The sequence below is a fragment of the Leucopleurus acutus genome (assembly GCF_964270905.1).
Source record: "Leucopleurus acutus genome assembly, chromosome: 1".
Taxonomy (NCBI): Eukaryota; Metazoa; Chordata; class Mammalia; order Artiodactyla; family Delphinidae; genus Leucopleurus; species Leucopleurus acutus.
This window is the reverse complement of record NC_139142.1, coordinates 164522876-164534418: the sequence shown is the minus strand read 5'-3', so window position 1 is coordinate 164534418 and position 11543 is coordinate 164522876.

Sequence of the window (11543 nt, the reverse complement as noted above, 5' to 3'; positions counted from 1 at the left end):
AGAGAAATGCGAATCAAAACTACAATGAGATATCATCTCACACCGGTCAGAATGGCCATCATCAAAAAATCTACAAACAATAAATGCTGGAGAGGGTGTGGAGAAAAGGGAACCCTCTTGCACTGTTGGTGGGAATGTAAATTGATACAGCCACTATGGAGAACAGTATGGAGGTTCCTTAAAAAACTACAAATAGAACTACCATATGACCCAGCAATCCCACTACTGGGCATATACCCTGAGAAAACCATAATTCAAAAAGAGTCATGTATCAAAATGTTCATTGCAGTTCTATTAACACTAGCCAGGACATGGAAGCAACCTAAGTGTCCATCGACAGATGAATGGATAAAGAAGATGTGGCACATACATACAATGGAATATTACTCAGCCATAAAAAGAAACGAAATTGAGTTATTTGTAGTGAGGTGGATGGACCTAGAGTCTGTCATACAGAGTGAAGTAAGTCAGAAAGAGAAAAACAAATACTGTATGCTAACACATATGTATGGAATCTAAAAAAAAAAAAAAAAGAAAAGGTCATGAAGAACCTAGGGTCAAGACAGGAATAAAGACACAGACCTACTAGAGAATGGACTTGAGGATATGGGGAGGGTGAAGGATAAGCTGGGACAAAGTGAGAGAGTGGCATGGACATATATACACTACCAGACGTAAAGTAGATAGCTAGTGGGAAGTAGCCACATAGCACAGGGAGATCAGCTCGGTGCTTTGTGACCACCTAGAGGGGTGGGATACGGAGGGTGGGAGGGAGGGAGACGCAAGAGGGAAGAGGTATGGGGACATATGTATATGTATAAATGATTCACTTTGTTATAAAGCAGAAACTAACACACCATTGTAAAGCAATTATACTCCAATAAAGATGTTTAAAAAATAAATAAATAAAATAATTCACCATTATTGATGAGATAACTGTGAATTATTGTAGTATCTTACTTCTCTCAAAAATGGTTTGAGATTTTTGTTAAAATCTGCCTGTACTTAGAGAGTCTATCATGCTTATGTTCTTCACATATTTCACAAGTGTTATGATAGGGAAAATGTTAAGAATCTGCTTGTTAAAGCCATTTGTGCCCATGGTCAACAGTCTTTCAACCACTTAAGTCCTTGGATCACAGCAAGCCCTACCTTGAATGCAAATAGGATGGGATCTCTTTGTGGGGGGAGGAGAAAGAACTGACATTGCTAGGTGTGTGTGTGTGTGTGTGTGTGTGTGTGTGTGTGTGTGTGTGTGTGTGTGTGTGTGTGTGTGTGTGTGTGCAGCGTTGGGGGATGGGGAGCACTTAGGGGAAATAATTAGCTGCCTAGGTCTAACTGGTAGTCCAAATTGTCAAGTCCAGTATAGTGTATAATCTTAAAGACCTGGACAGAATGCAAGGCTGCTCTTTTAAGTCTAGTGAGAGCCTGAGGCATGGATCAGGAATTCTGTCAGAAGGATCCAAAAGATAGAGAACAGCCCCAGGGGCAGAGGCCGGGAAATGAGCCATATCCAGTGTAACTAACACACTTCATTTCAGCAGATCTCATTGTGATATTAATAAAATCATATATATATATATTTTTATCTATCTCATTGTGAAAAGTTAATCTGACTCTTCTCAAATATAACCCTTAATGAGCTCTATGATAAAACTCTTGACAGAGCATATCCTTCTCCAGTATTTGAAGTTTTGCCAAAAGTTTTTACCTGGGGGCTTATAGGTAGGTGATCACTGAAAAATCAGGAACCTGTTCTTTTGAATATGGAGGGGAACAGCGGGAGTGAGAGGTGAATAGTGTCTGAGTTCACTGTGATGATCATATTTGTTACATATTTCCTATCTTGGGCCCCAACCATGTTGATCATAGCTCAGGTTGCTATAACAAAATACCAAAGACTGGGTGGCTACAGCAGATATATATTTCTCATGGTTCTGGAATCTAGGAACTCCAAGATCAAGGTGCTGGCAGATTCAGTTCTTGGTGAGGGCTCTCTTCCTGGCTTGCAGATGGCTGCCTTCTCACTTTGTCCTCATAAGGGGGACCGAAGAAACTCTGGTGTCTTTTCCTTTTCTAATAAGGGCACTAAGCCCATCATGGGGGCTCCATCCTTAATATCTCTTCTAAACCTAATTACCTCCCAAAGGCCCCATCTCCTAACACCATCATATTGGGGGTTAGGGCTCCAACACATGAATTTTGGGAGACATAAACATGCAGTCTATGGTACTTATTGATGATTTATATCACACCATCTCTTTGTCTAGTCAGTTCTGCAACATTTTCTTTCCTCCAATTTGTAGTCTTTCCTGCACATCTTCATTGTGACTGTTTCATTTCAGCATGACAGTTTATTTCATTGCGTCTCTAAAGTTGTATAAGTAGTTCCTTTGTGGTTTCTCGGAGTTCTTATACTTGGTCGGCCATCTTTTCCCTTCTTGAAAATTTAAAACCTTTAATTAATTAAATAAATGCACAAACACATACAGATTTATCTGCTTTTGATTAAGCAGATAAATGATCAAAACAATGCAATTTTTTTTTTTGTTTGTTTGTTTTTGCGGTACGTGGACCTCTCACTGTTGTGGCCTCTCCCATTGCAGAGCACAGGCTCTGGACGCGCAGGCTCAGCGGCCATGGCTCACGGGCCCAGCCGCTCCACGGCATGTGGGATCTTCCCAGACTGGGGCACGAACCCGCGTCCCCTGCATCGGCAGGCGGACTCTCAACCACTGCGCCACCAGGGAAGCCCAAAACAATGCAATTTTTGTGAATATTTTTAGGTACTGCATTAAGAGAAAAATAAGTGACATGCTTAACATGGCACTTTGTAGAAATTCAAAGGTTAATTTAGAAGATTAAGTAAATACTTGGAAATGTATATCGTTTTTATAAACACTTTTATATACAGTTCAAAATAGGTGACACATTTAATATCAATATGTAAATATTCTAAATTTAATTTGGAAATATTAGGTAAACAAATGCTCAGAAGCATATCAATTCTTTCAAAGGCAGTCACCAAATGGATAGGCATGTTTTCAGTGGCTGTAGTTATTATTTTAAAAATGCATGATCAGTGGAATCTTGGGGAAATAAGCCTTTGGATTTTATATGTCAATAAATTAGGTTCATAACTCAGCCCTGCCTTGCTCCAGCCTCAGTAGAGACCTGAAGGGTGGCAGGAGGTGGGGGCACTAACAGAGAATCCATTAGGTTGCCTGGCACCACAGTTCTCAGCTCAGCATTCATTCCTGCCCCCAGGGCTTAGTCCTCAGCCACATGACCTAGCAGCAAGACTATCTCCAGATGTGTAGGAATAGAGACCCTGCTGGCCAGTTTACTGGGTGGGCAGTGGTTTATTGTGTCTGAATCTAGCTGGGCTGGGGCAGCAGGGACCCAAACCATGGTGCTGATGTCCTCTCCTTGTTCTCCTGGGTGACCACACAGTGGAGAGGAAGGAGCCCATACTTGAGGCTGAGAAGTCCTGCATTGAGACTCGGCTCTGATACTCACCAGCTGGACAAGTCACTTACCGGTCGATGAGCTATTTAGCTTCACTCATCTTCAGTTTTCTTACCTATAAAGTAAGACTAATAATGCCTTTCTTACAGGGTTTTTGGGAAGATGAAATTAGATAATGGATACAAGAATGTTTGCTAAATTGTATAAAGTGCTGCATACAGTGCTAATGAAGTCCACTGCAGATATTCATTTCAATCCAAGAAACAGGTATTAAGCACTACTGTTTACCAGGCAGGTCCTCTATTAGGCACTTCAAGAGGTAGAATGATGAATAAGAATCAGCCCTTGGGAGGAAGATAAGATACACTGAAAGTAGCTATGATGGAATTCTTTTTTTTAATGTGTATTTACGTCTGCCATGGAAATGCACTTTTTAGCAATATATGAAGTTTAGGATAACTTGTTATAGTGGACATGTGTTATTTGCCTCTCAAGTATTCTTTCCCCATTATCTGGTAATAGTATCCTCCATTTTTATCTGGGGGTACACCTCTCCCCATCTCTCAGCCCATGTGGTTTTAGTAGACTCCATCCCTGGTAGGGGTAGAACATAAGGCTCAGTCTTATAGAGTCAGGGCATTTCATTCCCCTGCTGACAATGATTGTTTTAAGAACAAGCACATAGCTCAAGTTGGCCAATCAGAGTCATTGAGATTTAACTCTGGGATTTTTGTTTGAGTACTGGGGAAGTAGTCTCATGCTTTCTCACAGGACTTGAACCTGGAAGTATGTGGCATTAGAGCAATTATAGTCATCTTGTGGTTTTGTCAGGAGAGCCTTTCTGAGAATGGATCGTATCCAAAGAAAGAAGACCTTAGAGATGAAGAATCAGGTTTTAGTGATACTCTTTGAGTGACTGGATCCAGCCATGCCTGAAGCTAGCCCTGCCTGTCAACTTTTCAGCTACATGTATCATTAAATTCTCTTTTGGCTTAAAACAATTTTTTTTTTTTTTTGGCTGTGCCGTGTGGCTTGCAGGATCTTAGTTCCCTGATCAGGGGTTGAACCCACACCCTTGGCAGTGAAAGTATGGAGTCCTAACCCCTGGACTGCCAGGAAATTCCTGACTTAAAACAATTTGGATGGGTTTTTTTTGTGCCTCCTGACTCACGACAGGATGCCTTGAAGAATCCTTCAATAGGTTCTTTGGAGAAGACCACACAAGCCAAGTATTTCACTTCATGGTTGCCCCCTACTATTATGGCTCTTTCATATACATACCCTCACCTACTGAAGACCATGAAGCAGCATCAGGACCCAGATCATTTTTTCCCCAGTTTTACTGAGGTAAAATTGACATAGAAAATTGTGTACAATGTGATGATTTGATACAGGTGTATATTGCAAAATGATTACCACAATAAGCCTAGTTAACACATCCGTCACCTCACATAGTTACCATTTTTTTGTTATTGCTGTGGTGAGAACATTTAAAATCTATTCTTTCAACTTTTAAGTATACAATACAGTATGGTTAACTATAGTCACCATGCTGTACAATAGATCCCAGAACTTATTCGTCTTGTAATTGGGAGTTTGTCCACTTTGACCAGTACCTCCCGATTTCCCCCACCTTCCAGCCCCCTGCAACCACCAATCTACTCTCTGTTTCTATGAGTTTAGCTTTTTTATTTATTTTTTAAATTTTTAATTTTTTTAATTTATGGCATGCAGGATCTTAGTCCCTTGACCAGGGATTGAACCCGTGCCCCCTGCAGAGGAAGCATGGAGTCTTAACCACTGGACCACCAGGGAAGTCCCGAGTTCAGCTTTTTTAGATTCCACATGTAAGTGAGATTACGCAGTATTTGTCTTTGACTTATTTCACTTAGCATAAGGCCCTCAAAGTCCATCCATGGTGTTGCAACTGGCAAGATTTTCTTCTTTTTTTTAATGGCTGAGCAAACCTTTCAACAGGATACTGGTCTGCTGTTCAGCCAGATGTACCTGTCCTGTGACAACGACTCGCCTTCTCCCCAGTGGCACCAGGCCTGAAAACTCTTTCTCGATGTCGTTTACTGCCCTCTCCCTGCCCTCTTTTAACTAATGCTGGGACCTGATGTCATGCAGGGAATCTTTTCTGACTAAGTAGGGGAAGGCCTGAATCATATTCTCTTTTACATCCCACCCCACTAGCACTGCCCAAGATGTTCCTCAACCAAAGAACCTGGAAGGGCAGACTGTAGAATTCATTTAGATGCAGAGAGAGGACGTGACTTGTCCACCCTCATTTGATGAGCTGGTTTCCACTTCAGGACAAACAATCAGGTCTCTGCATTTCAAGTCCAGCCCTCCTTCTGCCACCATGTGACTAGTTTTTGTTTACATTCTGTATTTTTGCATGGGACATCCTAGATACTTTTAGACCAGTGTGGTCTGTCTTGACATTTACACTCCTAGGGAGCAAGGATGGTGCTGTTTGGTTGAGTCATAAAGCTACCTCTGGTTTGGCATCCTGCTCATGCAAGAGTATGACAGGACTTTCTGATGGCAGGCTGAGGATGGAGAGGTTGTGTGGGGCTACAGGTTCAGGTGAACCAAATGCCAGGCTGGTCAGTGTGGGACACAGGATGGGTTTGTGTGAAGTGTCGGTGGATCACTCCCATAGAGACTCAGTTAAGTTCCTCACCTGCGATAGGGACTTTCTTCTTTGAACTTATTGTTCCACCCTGGGAAATGGGACTGATGCCTTGCTCTCATTTCCTTGTTGGAGAGTATACTTGAGGGCAAGCTCTTCCAGTAGACGGTGAGCTTTTTGAGGGCTGGGGCCAGTCAGCAGTGGGTATGTGAGTGCATCTGCATCTCTGCTTGTACAATCTACTTATCCGGCTCACAGCGCTCCCAGTGGCTGGAAGGGACTCTCTGTTCCATGGCACCCTTCTCCCCCTTAACCTCAACTACATTGTGGATGAGCCAGAACCCACATAGTACCTAGATGAAGCCAGTCTACAGAGCGGACTGGACACACGGTTATGCCACCCAGGGACAGGGGACAGAGAGGAGGAGAGATGCCCTGGATGATTTTCCAGCTCCTGTGAGAGTTACTTTCACTTCCTGCTCAATATTTCCTTGGGTTTCCCTGGTAGCCCTTCCATCACACCCTCTACTAGTTGAGCTTATCTGAGGCATTTCTGTTCCTTGATTAGGAACAGTGATTAGGACAGTGTCTCACACGTGCTGCATCCCCAGCTTCTCACAGCAAGCCCCACGTGTTTGCTGAATGCAAATATGTTTGCAGCTGAGGGCTGTGCGGCTGTGATGGAGGAGTGTTCAGCTGTCCAGCGGGCCCAGGGCCCATGACCAGGGCTGTAGACACAAGCTTCTTAACTGGATGGGGACACTGGGGAGGGTGAGTCGCTGCGTGTTTCTGGGATGTTCCTAAGGGAGGCTTGGTTTCAAGGACAGAAGGCAAATAGCTCTAGCAACTCCCCCCAAAAAGGGGGACTTGGGTGTTGTGCTCTCCAGTGTTCTTACCTACACTTTTAGAGCCCCTGGGCCTCCCCTTTGCCTGTGACCTGAGGTTCTCAAGTTGCTCCCTGGTCTTCCTTGGGACCCATAATCCATCTTGCCTCAGTTCTTTGAGTCTCAATTAATTGCAATCTCATTCTCTCTCCTCCTCTTTCTCCTTTTTTTTTTTTTTTGGATGTTGAAACCTGCACACCTACCCATCAAAGAGTCTGTAATCCAACGTGGCAGATATTCTCTGCTTCAGCCCTGTGTCCCCCGGGCCCAGCCTAGCTCCTGACCTCCAGTAGCTGCTCCCCAGCCCTTTCATAGGGCTGGCACCTGTGTCTTGCAACCTGTTCTGGGCCGGGCACATGGTAGGGGCCAGGAGACATTTGTGGCATTGAATTTGGGGAGAATATAACTGATATAATAAGATGCTTGTCAAGGGGGACTTAGGATTGTAGAGCTTCAAGTTGGTGGGGGACTGGAGGAGAGGGGGAATGGAAGTCTGGGAGAAAGACAGGGCTATGGTAGGTGGTGGATGTAACCAAAGACACATTTTGGCAACTGAATTAATCAGGATCATCCAACTGCTGCAGCAGAGAAGTTCAAGATTGCAAAGTCCTAACACAATAGAAGTTTATTTTTTGCTCAGATGTGTGTGTTTGACAGGTGGCCTCCCATGTGGTAATTCAAGCACCCAGACTCCTTCCATTTTGCAGCTCTACCATCCTCTAGGACCTCAAAATACTTTGCTAATGGGATGCTCTACATCCAAGTTAGAGAGACAGAGACAGAGACAGAGAGACAGACAGACAGAGACTGAGAGAGGCAGAGAGAAAGAAACTTGTGTGGGGGCTTTTATGGGTCAGCCCTGGAAGTGTTATCTTTCACTTCCGATCACATTCCATCAGTGAGGCTAGCAGCTAAGGAGACAACTGCCACTGAAAAGATAGTTTATTACTCACAGTTCCCAAGAGGAAGGGTCATGCCAGGCCATGTATGACCACATGGGGAAGCAGTAGGGTCAGTTAGGAAGCAGAGGGAGAGAGAGGGGAACTGCAGAAAAGCCTTTATTGTATTTTCAGTGGGGAGGAATGGGCGTGGCAGGGTTAGCAGGTTTAGGATTGACTAGTTTGAATAATTTCTGGGGGCTCAGGGTGTAGGGGTAGCCCCTAGTTGTCTGATGCCTGGCCCTGGGGTGATTAGGGCAGAGGGATGGTGTCCCATAGGATAAGATCCTGAGAAATCAGGGGTTGGGGGTTTGGGTTTGGACTGGTTAGTTTGCATATAAGAGGTGTGCTCTTAGGAGAGTTTACTTTCCTAGAAATCTGCTTACTCTGGGAAGGCAGTTTCCGCAGGGTCAGTAAGGACATCAGAATAAAAAGGCATACTTAATTCAGTGACCACACAATTATAACAAAGGCAGGGAAATATAATCTAGATGTGTGCCCAGGAAAAAGAGATCAGTTTTGGTGAGCACGTTTAGTGTCTACCTCCACAACTTAATTAAGTGGCAAAAGCTTCAAGTTTGGAGTTAGAAGATGGGGATTGAACTCCTGACCCTATGGCATGGAACTGTGTGAGCTTGGATGAGTCACTTTCTCACAACATCAATTCCATTAGCTTTCAGAAGGGGAAAATAATTAGAGCTTCATCTCATGGCATTTGTTGTACAAGACACTTTTGGCACACTCCAGAGTGTTGTTCAAATGCTAACTGTGTTTTTGTGGTCTTTCCAAGTTTTCAGGGGGCCACTGTGGCTCTGGAGACAGAGCTCTGCTGTCATTTAAGCACAGGTCCCACCCCCAACATGCTTGGAGTGGGACCAGAGAAGCAGCTGGGATGACCTTTTTCCCCAAAGCCACATGCAGAGGCTCAGAGGGTCTTTACAAGAATGGCTCAGGATTAACAGATATGGCTGGGGTATTTCATGCCATATCCAGCTGGGAGCACACGCGGCTCAATGGGAAAGATGGTGATTAGTGACTTTGCCAATCCTTTTTAAAAATGATTCTTTTTCCCATTTTAAATCAGTACATGCTCATTAAAGAAAGAGGGTTAAATATAGAAAAATACAAAGAACAAGGCACTCCTTGTACCACCACACAATCACTAGTAATATTTTGTTTCTGCTTTCTTTCCTTTTGGTAGTTTCCCTCTGTGAAATGGCTTTTAATTCATTTATTCTTAATCAAGAATTCAATCTGATACATAATACATACAAAATTCAAATGTTACAGAGGGGTATGCAGTAAAAGAGAAGTCTCCCCCATCCCAGTTCCCTTCCTGGAAGGCAGCCTTGGTTACCAGCCCCTTGAGTTTCCTTCCAAAGTTAATCAATGCACATATAAGTATATGCATGCATATTCTTTTATTTTTAAACACACATTCTCTCATGGTATACACCCTTTTCAATAACTTGCTTTTCCCCATAATAATGCATCTTAAAGAATGCTCCACGTCAATTCATGGGAGCTGCCTCAGTCATTTTAAAGGCTGTATAATATTCAGTGATATGGATTGTATCATAATTTATTTAACCAGTCTCTGATATTGAAGGATATTAAGTTTGTTTCCAGTCTTTTGAATTTTTCACAATGCCTCAGTGAATATTCTTCTACATATGTCATTTCATATATGGGCAAGCATATCCGTAGGATAATCTTCTGGAATTGCAATTGCTATATTGAAGACTCTACACATTTTAAATATTATGGTTTATTGCCTCTATAAAGGTCACATGCATTGAAAGTGCATAGAAGGAGAATGTCGGTTTCTTCACATGCATGCCAACAATCTGTTAGTTAGCTTTGTCAAGTTATCCAACCTGATAGGTTTTGTATGTTTAAAATCCATTTTACTCCAGTTACTGTTAACTATTTTATCTTGTCTATATTTTCCTATTAGACTGCTGATCTTATTGATTTGTAGAAGCTCTTCATATATTAAGGGAATTAAACTTTTATCTGTGATATATGTTGCAAATACTTCCTTCAGTTTGTTACTCTTCTTGTGTAACTCTTCTTTTTTTCACAGAAGACTTTTATTTTTTGTTGGTGTATTCAATCTTTTCTATCATAGTATCTGGGTTTGTATTATACTTTTAAAAATGCCTTTCCCACTCCAAGAATGTAAAAGTTCTCCTGGTACTTTTGTGGTTTTATTTTATACATTTTAACCTTTTTTTCCCATCAGGAATTTATTTTGGTATAAGGAAGAAGGTTGAGATTAAACCTTTTTTTTTCCTGGTAGAGACACAGCTTATTCCAACATTTATTGAATACTGCATCCTTTGTTCTACTGACTTGAAATGTGATATTGACCATGTGCTATATTTTTGCTTGTATTTGGTTATGTTTCTAGAATCTGAAATCTGTTTCATCGATGGGTTCTCTAAAGGTAAAAAATAGACTGAAGGAGGGAAGGTCTATGTGAGGAGGTGATATTTCAGCCGAGGCTGGCAGGGCCTTTCAGGTGGAGACAACAGCATGTGCAAGGGCCCTGAGACAGGAAAAGACTTGTTTGCATTAGAGGAAGTGACAGAGAGAAGCCTGGTGTGACTGGCCCCCAAGTCAGGGAGCAAGTGGTACGAGATGAGGCACGCATTTGGGAGCCTTTGAAGGGTCTTAAGCAGGGGAGTTACCCAGTCCAGTTTACACAGGTATTTTAAAATCTCTCTTTTAAAATGCTCAAGATGCTTGTTGGATGAACGAAGCTACTATATGTAAGTTTCATTCTGCAGGACCCTTCACTCTTCACTCTTCACTCTTGGGGTTTCCAGCACAGCCACCAGGCCCTCCCGCTCCCTCTGCCTCATTGTGCAGAAAGCAGTGAGACTGGCATATTAGCCAGTAATTAGCTTTTAATTAGAAAAGCATGGCTTTGCCTTCATGAAGGGACAAATACCTTTAAAAATCTAATTGCTTTAATTGAATGAATCTTTTACCAGGTAGTTCTGAAAATTCTAGTCCTTTCATTAGAAGCCCCATCGAGCAAAGCCATTTGAATATGCTCAGTTAATATAGCAGTCACTGGAGCATCCTGTTGAATATACGTAGTTGTTTTATCATGAAGGGTAGCCTGACTTTTGACCAGAACAATGCTTTTCCCGCTCAGGGCCTCTCTTGTAGGTTCTCTTGAGCAGTGTTACTCAAAGAAAAGGTCCCAAACTAGCAGCATCAGCATCACCTGGGAGCTTGCTGAAAATGCAGAATCTCAGGCCCCACCCCAGACCTCTTGAAACAGGATCTCTGAGGTTGAGACCAAGAAATCTGTGTTTTAAAAAGCTCTCCAAGAAATTCCTAGGCACACTCAAGTTTATATTCAAAACTCAGAAGGTAACTAAGAAGCTTTGTCCCATCAGCCTGTTGGAGAGAGGGTCCCCAGCAAGACACCTCACAAAGAACTTGTAGTCATATGTTCACTGTACAAACAATTATGGAGCAGCTAGAGAATGCTAGACACTTCCTAGGGATTGGGGGTACAAGAGAGTCCCTGTCCGTTAGGAATTTTGTCTAAGAGGTTTTTTTGTTTTTGTTTTTGAATAACGTGAATGGAGTCATTTT